Genomic DNA, 12,518 nt, shown 5'->3' with positions numbered 1-12,518 from the left:
CGCGGCACCAAGCGTTCGCTAGGCGTTCCTTTAAAGCGCTTCGTACCAACGACCTTTCGTGGCCTAACACGGTTGCGCGCCCGCCTGGCATGCAAAGGGCCTGTCCTCGAACCCCAGCGGCGACAAATTTAATTTAATGAATTACGCTTACTTTCTGAAGTACCCCATAGAGTAACCTCCTTGCCAATTTTGGCTTCGTTTAGACCAGCTGCCCACCTAATTAGATTTATTTGAATGTAAGGTGTGTGAAATTCCCGTGATAGGTCATCTAGTTTTGATGTCGTTACCCTGTCGACCAATCAACGTGGCGGGGACGGCTTGTCGGTAGAACGAGCTGTATACGCTATCTCGTAATAGCAATATTTTGCTAGTGTCATTAAAAATTACCACATCAGTATGCCATTATGTTAGCAATGATCAGCATTTGGTTACGAATTTGCAGCTAATCACAGTTATGTGAAGATTAAACAGAAGACTGCGAATTTACTCAAACGCTTTAGAGGTCTTCGTTCTCCAGAGTAAGACCGCCAGCTCGACTATGAAGATGAACAATATAGAAAAGCCAAATATCACCACTTCACGAACCACCGCAGCGTATTCATTAGCATAAATAAAGACGAAAGCACAAATTAAACACTGCTTAGCCGTGTGTTTAATCACAAGTTCGGCCTCAGGCGTCGCTAGGCAAAAGAAGCTCCAGCTTCCACCGAGGTTTAACCAGTGCTAAACCACAGCTATTTTTTTTTTCTTATGTAACTTCCCACAGCACTCTCTTGGTGCAAAAAAAAAAAGTATCTTTCACTGCAAGTCCTGTTAATTAGAAACTTCCATCTTGCAAAGAATAAAGTAGACGCCGTGACAAATCCTTAGCAGAAATGAATTTGTTGCTTTTCTTGAGAAAACAATAAAATAAATAATTATAGGAGTACACTTGTGCCTGCTTACATGTAGAAATGCGAAAGCATTGTAGTTGCGTGCCTAGCTCCGTGATGAGTTCTGATCTTCGTTGCTTAGTTACCTTTACTATTGGTGAAGCCACATATTGGGGACCGAGGAAGCAAATTTTGGGGTATTCTACACAAATTTGGAAGTCATCATTGAGTTGGCCATACTCAACTTAGGTCAGACACGTTACATTTGGGTGATGTAAAATTTCGGGGGTCTAGAGCAACTTTTTTTTGTTGGCCCACCTAAATATGCTAATTACCATTTAGTTGATTCTATTAAAATCATGTTAGATACCAGTCCTGGCAAAATTTAGGGGGTGCAGGGAAGCTAAATTTCGAGCATGGCCCACATAATTTTGGAGGTCATCATTGAATGGTCCATACTCGGATTAGGTTATACATCGAATTTGGTCATATTCTGACGATGTCAAATTTCGGAGGTCCAGGGGCCAAAATTTTGGGGTGGCTCATTCCAATTTAGAGGTGAAGATTGGCCGCACTTGATTTAGGTTAGACATTAATTTTGGTCCAGTTTTGATGAGGTAAGTTTTTGGGGTTCAGAGAACCAACTTTTGAGGATGCCCTATCCAAATTTGGAGGTCACCGTCGATTCGGTTATATTCGAATTGTATTATACACACTCTGGTGACGCCACTTGTTGTATTAAATAAAAATGAATGATCGACATTTCGTGTCACACTTTTACGAACAGGCTTTGTCTACGGTACTGATGAATCAAGAAATACTTTTTGCATTAAAACAAAGACTAATAGGGATTTCCTTCCCTGGACTGGTTAGAGAGAGAGCGAGAGATAGACTTATTTGTCAGTTCAGTTCAGTTCAGTCGTTCAGTCGTGTCCGACTCTTCGTGACCCTATTGACCATGTCACGCCACGCTTTCCGGTCTCTCACTATCTTCCTAACATCACATAACTTCATCTGCAGTGCCTCGAGGATGCCGTCTAACCATCGCGTTCGCTGCCTACCCCTTCTCCGGCAACCCTCAACCTTTCCCAACATCAAATCTTTCTCCAGCGACTCCTCTCTTCTCATCAGATGACCAAAGTAGACTTATTTGTCACTGGGGTGGTAATGGCGGTGACGAGTTTCTCAGCCACTCCTGCTGGCCGGCACTTGGTCTGTCTGTGACTTCTTGCGCTCTTGACGCCAGGTACTAAACACCCGAGTCCTGACTGGCGCGAACAGTTTCCCATTTCTCAAGCGAAGGACGCGTGACCAGATATGTCGGAGCCGGATCCTCCGCGCACAGTCCCAAATTATGTAGTGGCAGGCTCGCCGCAAAGTTGACAGCATGGGTTTAGTATGTCGGGAAAGATAGTAGTGAGATATGTTCAGGGTCTGGCTGCGACTGCGTTTGTAGCTGCCGCCACGTGGTAGCCGGGTCTCGACTGAGCGAAACGTGCGGAGGCAGGCAGGCTCTAAGCTAATAAATTCTAATGGCCTGAGATGAATCCAGAGTTTCACCCCGTGTGACATCTGCGTCCTAGACCCCCCTCACTGACTCGGCGACAAAACCTCGAGCATATTGGTGAGCGTCCTATATTCCCCGGGATGCCCGAGTGGGCAGGGATCTATAATACATCCACTTCCTTTCTATCTTTTGGAATCGGGCAAAGAATTTTTTATTCAGTGGCGGAGGTACGACCCCTCGCGAAGGGCCGTTTTATAATCATTGGGACTGGTGCTGGTATTATCCTGAACGATTCTTAGAGCTATTGCGGTCTCTTCAGTCTCTTCCGCTAGGCCCGGGACCATCGTCGCTGCTACCCTTCGGGACAATACTCATCGCGCTCACAGTGAAAGCGTCTTTGCCTGTAATGTTGTACTTTGCCGCATCAACATACACGGCACTATCGTCCACTTTTGTACTTTTTGCCTAACGTTTTGCTTTTTACCTAACAATACAGCCAATATGTGTAACTAGCAGGCTGGTTAACTAATATTGAATAGGTACGTTCTAACTACATGCTCGAAGTTCCGAGATAGAACCCTATTGCTTGTCCCTTCTAGTTATGCGCATCTCAATACCGTCACTTATCTGATTAGAGCAATGTGACGTGACTTGACAACCCTACAAACACTAAAGGCTATGTCTAACGACATTCCATCTCCATGAGCCTTGGTATCTAATTAAGGACTTTCAACTCAACTCAAGTGCGCAGTTCATTATTTTTTAAAGGCTTGCAGCCCAGCGCAAGTAATATCAGCTATCAGCTTTTGGAATTCCGAAAATGCTTTTTACGTCGGCGCTGCAGCGCGTCGAATTATGGAGTCTCACTGAGGAGAAAATTAAACCGAGCGGCCGTAAGTAGGGCTACCCGCGCCTACAATCGCCAGTCGCATAGCGGTGCACTTGTAACGTGCTTTTCCGCTCACCGCTCCTATGCGAGGGCTGCGATAAGAATCTCCGGCATAATAATGAACCTGATAGTATAGTTAAAAAGTTAGCAATTCAGTTAGCAGGTCTTCTCCGTGTTGCTATGCACTAACCGCTGACAATGCTGCGTTGAAGAAAGCGATTTTCAAACTCAAAAACCTATATTTAAGAATTGAGGATAATCTTAGGTGAAGCACCCTGTATATTTTATGCAGTGATGAACTTTCCTTTTCCCGTAAACATAATTCGCAGGACCACATAGTCCATGGAGCAGAAGAGAGGAGACGAATAGCTGACACGCACAAAAAAAAAAAAAAAAAAAAAAAAAAAACTTACGTGAAGTGGGATAACGGTGCTAAAACGAGGAACTCAGCACCCCCTTGCTCCGTGCTCGTCCATGGTAACGGCAAGAAGATGCAACCAATTTGCGCCTCTGGCTAGAAACGATATGTTTGCTTCCTTATTTTGAACCTATAAGAGGGCTAGAGTACCGTGGTGCTATGGTACGCAATGCGTCGGCCCAACACGTATAGCAACAACTGGCTTCTCTATCTCCGTACGCGGATGGAGATGCTTCGTGCTCGCCTGTGCAGTTTCCTGCTTTCCAAATGTCTTTTTTTTTAAACAGCTGCGGCGCTTTCAGCACGGCGACTCTCGTTTTCCCAGCTTTCCCGCCATGGCACGCGGGCGCTTCAGCCGTGCACGTCAGCGTCTTCGATGTCCGAAAAGGCTGTGCTTCTCTACTTGCATCATAAACTGTTCCAGCTTTGAACAAACGTGAAAGTTTGAAAGGTTTCATGTCACATTCGTCGAGAACGGTATGTGACTAGAAGCAGCCTTTCGCCATGAGTCACTGCCAGTTTGGGTGTACGGGCCATCCTCACCCTTGCATGGCGTCGCCCTCGCACGGTCAAGGGAGGGTTAGTGCGCAAAACTCGCTGAGGGAGAGGGAAGACAGATGGACTCGTGTAGGAGTAAGGGCTGGCAACATGTGCGATCTGACAGGCTGAACGATAAAGCCGCAGACCGTGTTGCTACAGGCGTATGCTTCGTGCTACCACCGACGAGGGCTCTCGGCTTGCCCGTAGGCTGCTAAACCGACACCGAGCACAATTCGATTTAGTACTTGTTCTAAAAAAAATATTATTATGATGTTCGATTATTACCGTGCGATGAAAACGTGTTAACATTAGACCTTACCTTGTTCGAAGGGTTAGAGCTTCTAATTAGGAACACTAATTAGCTCTTTTTCTGACGCAATAATCATTGCATTCGTCATCTAAAAATGATTGGCGCACATGACCTGATAGTTTCTCCATCTTTTTCGATATAACCGGCCACCGGTTTACCCCGCTCACAGGATACCATGCATTCCTCTGCTTGTTCCGTCCGCGGGGGCGGCCCTCTGGTAATTCTATCCCTGTGCTGTTGTTGTTGCGACTGTAGGAAGAAGGCAGACAAAATGGACGGGCCTGCTACTGGCTTTGTAGCTGAGCCACCTCCGCTGCCTTTTGCGGACAAACGAGAAAATAGAGAAGAAAGAAAAAAGAAGGTGGGGAGAAACACGCGTGTTGCAACTGCCGCCGTCCACCACCGAAGCGGTGCCGGGTGCAATGACGGTTTACAAGAGATAAAAATCCGGTGGCAGGCTAGCCCCCGTCGAAAGCGGCGGTGACCTACCTGTCCCAGCCCCCTAGGGCCAGGAGCAGCCACCCCCCCTCAGCCCCTCTTTCCCTGTGCCAGTCATCTTCTATCTCCCTTCTGCGCTTCCCTGCAAGTTGAGAGGGAGATTTTATCCTCCTATCAGCTGGTGTTTCTCCGAATCGCACAAGCTTCTCCTGGAGTCCAACATACTGTCATGTGCACTGAATTCACTGGATCAGTAGGACATGTATCTGTACATGTTTTCTGTACATGTATTCCTGTGCGGCGCAATCCCACTGTACGCAGAAGTGGCCACCAGTGGTGCTTAACGCAGCATCGACATTGGCGGCCCTGGTGGTGTGCACTGAACCAATCAGTGATAAGTGCTCGGTAACAGTGCAGCCTATTGAAGATTATGTCAAGCAATTTTCGACAATTCCTGAGAAATAGATTTTTGAATGTTTTTTTACATATTGTTTACTATCACTATAACAAGCAATGCATCTGTAGATCTTTCGCTAATTGTTTTCAAAAGCCCGCCGTATTAGGTTTCTTCATCAGTAGGACTTATTTGTAGTGAATGGAGGGCAAACTTATGAAGTAAACTTTTGGCATGCGTCGGAAACTTGGGCCATTTTTATTAGTATAGGTTCGTGAAGGTATCTCACAATATTCCATAGTAGAACGAGAGAAAGAAGATGCCTGCACAGTATGCAAGAGCAATGAACAAGGGTTGTCTTCGAAGGACTTGTCTTCATCAGACGAAGACAAGTTCCTTGTCGAAACGTTTGCTCGGCTTGCGGACTAAGGTTCCCTCTCAACCCTTATCTAGTGCACTTTCTTACAATATTTCACAGCTTCCTCATAGTTATTTAAAAACGCAACCGATTGATTTCCTACGGAAATTTATATTACTCATTGTTTGGCTTGGTTTGATGTTATGAAGTTCAACGTCCGAAAGCGACTCAGGCTGTGCGGGACACCGTAGTGGAGGGCTCCGGAAATTTCGACCACCTGGGATTTTTTAACATGTTTCTAAGCCTATGTCCTGATTTTCGTGTGCCCTGAGCACTGGGTCACTACGAACTGGCTTCTGGGTGCAGGAATAAATTTAGAAAAAAAAAAAAATTGGGGGTACCATCGGATGCTTAGATCATTTGTGTCAGTGTGTTCATGAAAACTATTCTACTCTATTCCGCAGCGCAGCAGTCTTAAATATCTCTAAAATGAAGCTCATTAGTCTTCTACGACAGGTAAAACTACGCTCTTCTAGTCGAGAACAAACGTTAAAGCAAATTTTTGCCACACGCCTCAATCTTAGAACGTCTCCATTAAAGTGTGCGTAACAGCTTTTCACAATATTTCAAAATTTAAATTCAAATGTATGCCAGTATTTTCAGCTGGCTGCGGCTTCAGTTTTAAAGCAAGGAGTGTGCAGGTACAAACATCACAGAGGCCAGCACCCTGCCATCTATTGGTATAAATTCAGTTTTACTTCTTCATCGCAGCTCCAATTTCAAGTGAAGTTCACTCACCCAGAAAAAGGAAGTTCACAAAATTAAAAATCTGCGCCTTTCTTATGTTGGAGAACAATTATTCGTTTACACTGAAACAGAGTAATTTTGCTGGCATTTTAGCGCGCACAATCTGCAGCGGTGTTTCAGAGGCTGCGAGGCACTGCCAGCTCTACTACTAAGCCCGATGGCGGAGGTTTTGTTTCCGGCCACGTGCAAAACAGCAAAAACGTGCTAATGGCCCGCCGTGTGTCGAGCGCTCGATGTAAGGATATATTCTTACACCGTGGCCGACCGTGAGCATTTCTTATGATTGCTATTACCTGAGGAAATTTTTCAGCGCACATTATAGCTCTGCAGAGACTGTGCTGAAGTTCAGTATGCTATCGCTGTGCACAGCGCTGAACGACTCGCTACGTCCTAATAAAAGCCCAGATCTGACTGGCTCGCTGGCCAGGATATGTTTGCCGTTCGCTGAGTTTATTTTTCTTTCTTAATTATATCTCATGCTTTAATGCGCTTTGGAAACCTTTTCATGTCTTTCTTCGGAGTTTGTTGGTTTAAGCTTTTGTACTGCGCAACAACCTACCATGGCTGTGGCACGGCCGCTCAATGGAGGCGCACTTGGGTGCGGCCCGTCGCGTCGCCCGAAAGAGCCGTATTGCGCCTAGTTCTCATCGCCACCGCCGCGGCGCCACCGCTCCGGGACAAGTCCAGGCGGAGAGCTGCGCGCAGCGGCCGTGCCTGTGCTTTCGTTTAGGCGTCCGCGCGAGCGGCGCTGGATCATTTTAGGATTTATGAGCTGCGTTTCACACATTATGGTGATTCCACGTGCAAATTTGTTATTGATAAGGTGATAGCGGCATGTCACTATGAAAGCGCTTTTCTAAGTTAGACGTGGACCCGTTTACAACGAGAATCGAAGAAGCAGAGCGCCTCGCCGAGTGGGCACCCACTTAGTTACGGGCGTTTAAACCACTGTAATAACATATAACATATTACAATCTTGAACTCCTGACAAAGTTTGGGGCCATTTATTCAGCGTGCACTTTGTGGAAACTCACAATTCAGGACGTAGCGTTCAGCATTATTGCTCAGCGTGTTCCTCCATTTTCGCTGGAAATAATATTTAAGTGAGAAGCACCACCTGAATATACTAGCTGACACAAACTTACAAAAGAAACAACACGAGAAAACCAGTTCAACCAGACGCCCTAAGGTTAGGCAATTTTTTTCTTTTTATTTTGAAGCCACATGACGCACAGAGGAAACCCAAGCCTATTACAAACGAAGAACTTTCCTAGAAAGAGGTTTCTGTGCAAGTATTATTTTTTCCACTGTCAGATTTATATTTCCTGTCCAGTTGGTCAGCAGGGGTCGCATTAATTTCGTTAAGAACGTTTTGCAGAGGTCCTTGGTGTGACTGCGGTCTTCTCTCTCGCAAATCAACTCCGGACATTGCCCAAAATAGGGAAGAAGGGATGAAACCAACATGTTGCATAACTTGCTGCTTCTTCTGACCTCTGGGCACTTCATCACTTTGCTAACAAAGGTGCATTAAGCTTGCACAACTACCTCCATTTTCGGATACCTTAGGTTTCCATCGTCAAGATTCTTGATAATTCCATACATTGCTTCAGTTGGCTTTGCTACCTGCAGCAGGGTTTTGCAGGAATCACAAGGCACCTGAAAACGAGTACAAACCGTTATCAAAGGATTGGGACTAATAAAAAAATAATGACACTCTAAAGTAAGCACTCGAATACATTTAAACTTTTGTTAAATATAAATAATAAAGACCCCCCCCCCCCCCCTAGGGCAAGCACTGAAAACAACAACCAAATTAAAAAAAAAAGAATGTTTCATGCAATTTTGTAAAACTATTCATACCTTCTCTTCACATGCGCGTGCAAGGTAACCAGCCAAGTATGCGATCGGTGCTGACTCTATGTCTGCTGCTGGTTCACACCACACATGAATGTATCCAAGCTCTCTCGAAAACTCTCTCGCAGCAGAGGTGATGGCAGCGGGCAAGGTACGACTTTCGTAATCTTTAATGCCAAATTTTATAGCTGCCTTCGCCTCAGAGTTAATAGGTGCATTTGCGGACTTTGATGCTTGCAAGATGCCAACCTGCACAAAGCATGGCAAAATTTGTATTATCTCCGTTGATTTTCGTTTGTCGCTAATGGTACCTTCAGTATTTTCTCTGAAGTGAAAACTGCAGCCCTTGCGTCAACTGTGTCGTTCCCGCCATTGAATTGCCTTAGGCTGCTAAAAAGCGATTCTACAGGATCGCTGTTCAGGGCCTGCGTTAGGACGTACCGGAAGCTGAAAATAGGAGATTCGGTCAGATGCAATGCACTAGTAAGGCGCACAGAAGACATTATTGTAAAGATACTTACTTGACGTGATCAAGCAGGTACTCAATTAACGCCACTGTTGATCTGGTTGTCATGATTGTTGCTTCGTACGTTTCCTTGGTTAGCATTTGCTTCGACGTGCCTCCTTGGACCTGAATGTCTTCGATATAGCGAACAAAGTCCAACTCTAACCAAGAGAGCCGCTCGTCATCTGACAGATAGAATGGCTCCTCTTGGTGATTCCATGCCTTCACTGATGAAATGTTGTGCAAGGCATACCATTTCGATATCATTTGCATAAACGTGATTGTGGCGGAACTATCTTGAAACTCACACGCTTCAGGGTCGCACTGAGTGTTGCTCTGGAGGAACTGAAGTGTGGCTATCACAGGTGGGGAAAATATATCTACTGCCCTGCGCACTTTCATTTTTTCAAGGTTGCTTGGCTCAACATGAGCCCGCGTGAGGAACTTTAGAGGTTTAACTAGAAGTTGGGATTGTATGTCAAAAATCTTCTTCAAGTAATATCCACCTCGAATGGCCTGCCCCTCATCCATCATTTCTCTTTCCAGAAAGTTCGTGCGGAGATTTTTTATCAAGTGGTTTGGGTCAAACGCCAAAAAAAAGGGGGTCACTTCTGAAAGGGTGAGGCACCGCATGTACAAGTGCACCTTCCTCTGAAAGGCTCTTGAAAAAGGCAGCGTTAGTTTGATGGTTGTCCGCAACAATTCTTGCGATGCGAAAGCCAACCTCTTCGACTGACTGCATGACTTTCATGGCCATTGAATGAAGCTTATCATTCTTAAGGCAGCGGGTGAAAAAATAACCCACTGGTATGATGTAAGATGTTGATAAGCCTCTCAAAACAAAACACAACAGACGGTTTGCCACCTGAGGGATTTTTGTTGAGAGCTCTGCAGAGCCGATGTCTACGAGGCCAAACACTTTGTCTACTTGCCGGTCATATATGACTTCTTGAGCTATAGACATCTCATCAACAATTATTGAACAGTAGGCCTCTTGCGGCACACTCAAGTTTTCGTATTCCACACGAAGGCGTTCTTTGATGAGAGATGTCACACCAACTTCTCCTGTTGACTGACCAACATATTTCTGCAGAGTGGTACACGGCAGCTTAAAAAGACCTCTTGATCGGACGTGCTCGTAGCCTTTGCTTGAGCATGCTTTCTAAAGTATGCACTCTCTCAGAACACGCTCACTGTACACAGTTTTTTCATGCAACAGTTGGTCACTTGATTTCTGATGAGGAGAGCTGTTTTTTCACCTGCTTCGGCTGATTTTAGTAACTTCATGAAGTCCTGAACCGCCTTGTTTTCTTCATAACCTTGCAAGCGCTCTTTCAATTTGTCGTGCTCGGCTTTCAGTTTTTGCAGCACTTTTGCTTGGCGAGCGATTTTCGATTTCAGCCTGTTCTCGGCCTTCTTTGCATCGTCCAACACGCTCGTGAAATTGAACGCAGTCTGACAAGCCTCATCAACCAGCAAAGCATTTTTGCTACAGATTTCCAACGCAGACTGACATGCATCCTCCACCAACACGTTACTTTTGATGCTCACTTGCGTGCTTACTTCAGGAGCAACATCGTGGTAGCAATCAGAAAGACGAGACCCACTCACATTTGGATCCTCTCTGGACCCGTCACGCTCAGCTGGAGTTCTCTGAACTGTGCCGTCAGCAGACCGGTCAACTCGAGGTCTCTTTGTTCTTTGCGAACTTGCTGGTTGCATGTAACGTGGGTAGTTCGCGAATACGGAGGGGACGGCTGATGGAAGCAGGATCTTCAGTTTTGTGTTCTTCCTGTAGTAGCCGTCTGTGAAGTGCAGTGAGCATACCAGTGACTTGTCACTCGGCTCCCACTGGCTTCCTTTTCCGGCCGAGCCCTCCCGAGATATGTTTTTCAGCCATGCTGCTCGACGTTGTAAATCGCACGGGAACTCGTGGTAACCGATCTTCGGATCTTTCCTTGAGTTCGTGGTGCATAGCGCACACAGCAGTTGCGTGGCATAGAGACGCATGCGTTTAGGACGCTGTTGACACAGGCACCGATGACATGCACGCAGAACTAGCAGAACCACGCGGGCATGCTGAGCAGCAACAACTAAAACACGCGCCAAAACAGCGAGCGAAGTCCTTTCCGCGTCGTCTGGCCGACCGTGCCGGTGGTAGCCGGCGGCGCCTCGTCCCGGAGTGGTGGCGCCCCCGCGGAGAATGACGGCGGAAACTGTAACTTCTCCCAATACGCGCTTCCCCAGCTATTGCGGCGCGACGCGACGGGCCGCACCAAGTGCGCCTCCATTGAGCGGCCGTGGCTGTGGTAATGTTCTTCACTTTATCATTACCCTGTTCAGGCTCTCTCGCGATATGTGTGGAGGAATTAGCACAGCGCGTGATGATTTTTGTAGTCAGTGCTTGCCGCAGTTGTTTTCAGCAGGATCAGTATGTCTTCGAAAATTCCAGCTAACAAGTGTTCATTGTCACACGCCATCTATCCATTTTCAGTAGAAAATGCTTAAGCATCGTAGGCTGCACTGAGGAAGGAAGGTGGCTGTTCTGTTGATACAGCGAAAGAGAGAAAAAAAGTGACACCGATCTTTGTCGCCGGCAAACGAAAGCAAAGCGCAGTTGCATAGCGCCGTTGCCAGCTGGCAGCTGTGACTTGCTACCCTTGTGCACCGGTTGTAAGCATGAAGCCCTCAGGCGAAAGCAGCACGCGAAGGTCAACGTGCACATATCCTGTAGTCTGCACTACTCCTCGTGCTCCATCGCTCCCACTTCTGCAACCATCCACTATCAGTATAGGTCAGATGTTCATCTCTAGGACTGTCTGACAATCAAGAAGGTAATTTGTCTAACCTTTGTTCCTACATTCCTCTTTCTGCTTCGTCGTGGTAGTGGAGTTGTTAGGGCGCTCGACTGCTGTGCCCAAGAATGCGGGATCGTATTTCGGCCGCGGCGGCCGCCTTTCGATGGAGGCGAAATGCTAGGCGTCCATGTGCTGTGCTGTGTCAGTGCACGTTAAAGAACCCCAGGTGGTCGAAATTTCGGGAGTCCTCTACTACGCTGTCTTTCACCGTCTTAGTTGCTTTTGGATGTTAAATCCCATAAACTGACATTCTTATTTCTTCCCCATTCTATTCGAGGCTTTAACGTCGATTCTAACTCGAGCCACAGAGCTGCTGCTGTTTAAAACACCGATGGCTTAGAAAATTAAGCGATTTGCGTGAACTCAGGTTTCTACAGTTAAGATGGAGGTTTCGTCGTATTCATTTGAAATCGCTCTGGTACATAGCGCTAGCCACTTGGTTTCATCACTGCTGGTTTCAACGTTTGAAGAAGCACCTATCTTTAATGAGCAATAAGTGTCGTGGACCAAAGGGTAGCAGTAAAGGTTTGACGCCGTGCTCTCTCTCCTAGAATGGTGCAGTATAGGCATAAGCACTATAAAGTGTGACGTGCCAGGTCTTGATTTCATCTCATACGACGCAAACGAAGGACTTGCAGGGGTCATGTTTGCGTGCATGAGCCGGTCGCTGTCTTATCTGACAGTCATTGCCGCAGTCCAGTCGGAGCCGTTTCCTGTCGCGCCACAATGCTCTCTGAAGTCCTCCATCGCTCTCGCATCTCACCACTT

The 12,518-nt window shown here is 46.5% G+C and overlaps 1 pseudogene; it reads right to left on the bottom strand.

The window, feature by feature from the left end:
• Positions 1-3,552: 3,552 nt before the first annotated feature.
• Positions 3,553-9,856, bottom strand: LOC146197616 (uncharacterized; annotated as a pseudogene).
• Between the last annotated feature and the right edge of the window lie 2,662 nt (positions 9,857-12,518).

The sequence above is a fragment of the Amblyomma maculatum genome, chromosome 3 (genome assembly GCF_055883805.1).
Source record: "Amblyomma maculatum isolate TAMU_Amacu chromosome 3, ASM5588380v1, whole genome shotgun sequence".
NCBI classification, from domain to species: domain Eukaryota; kingdom Metazoa; phylum Arthropoda; class Arachnida; order Ixodida; family Ixodidae; genus Amblyomma; species Amblyomma maculatum.
The sequence above is the reverse complement of the archived record's forward strand: the minus strand, read 5'-3'. Positions and strand labels throughout refer to the sequence as shown.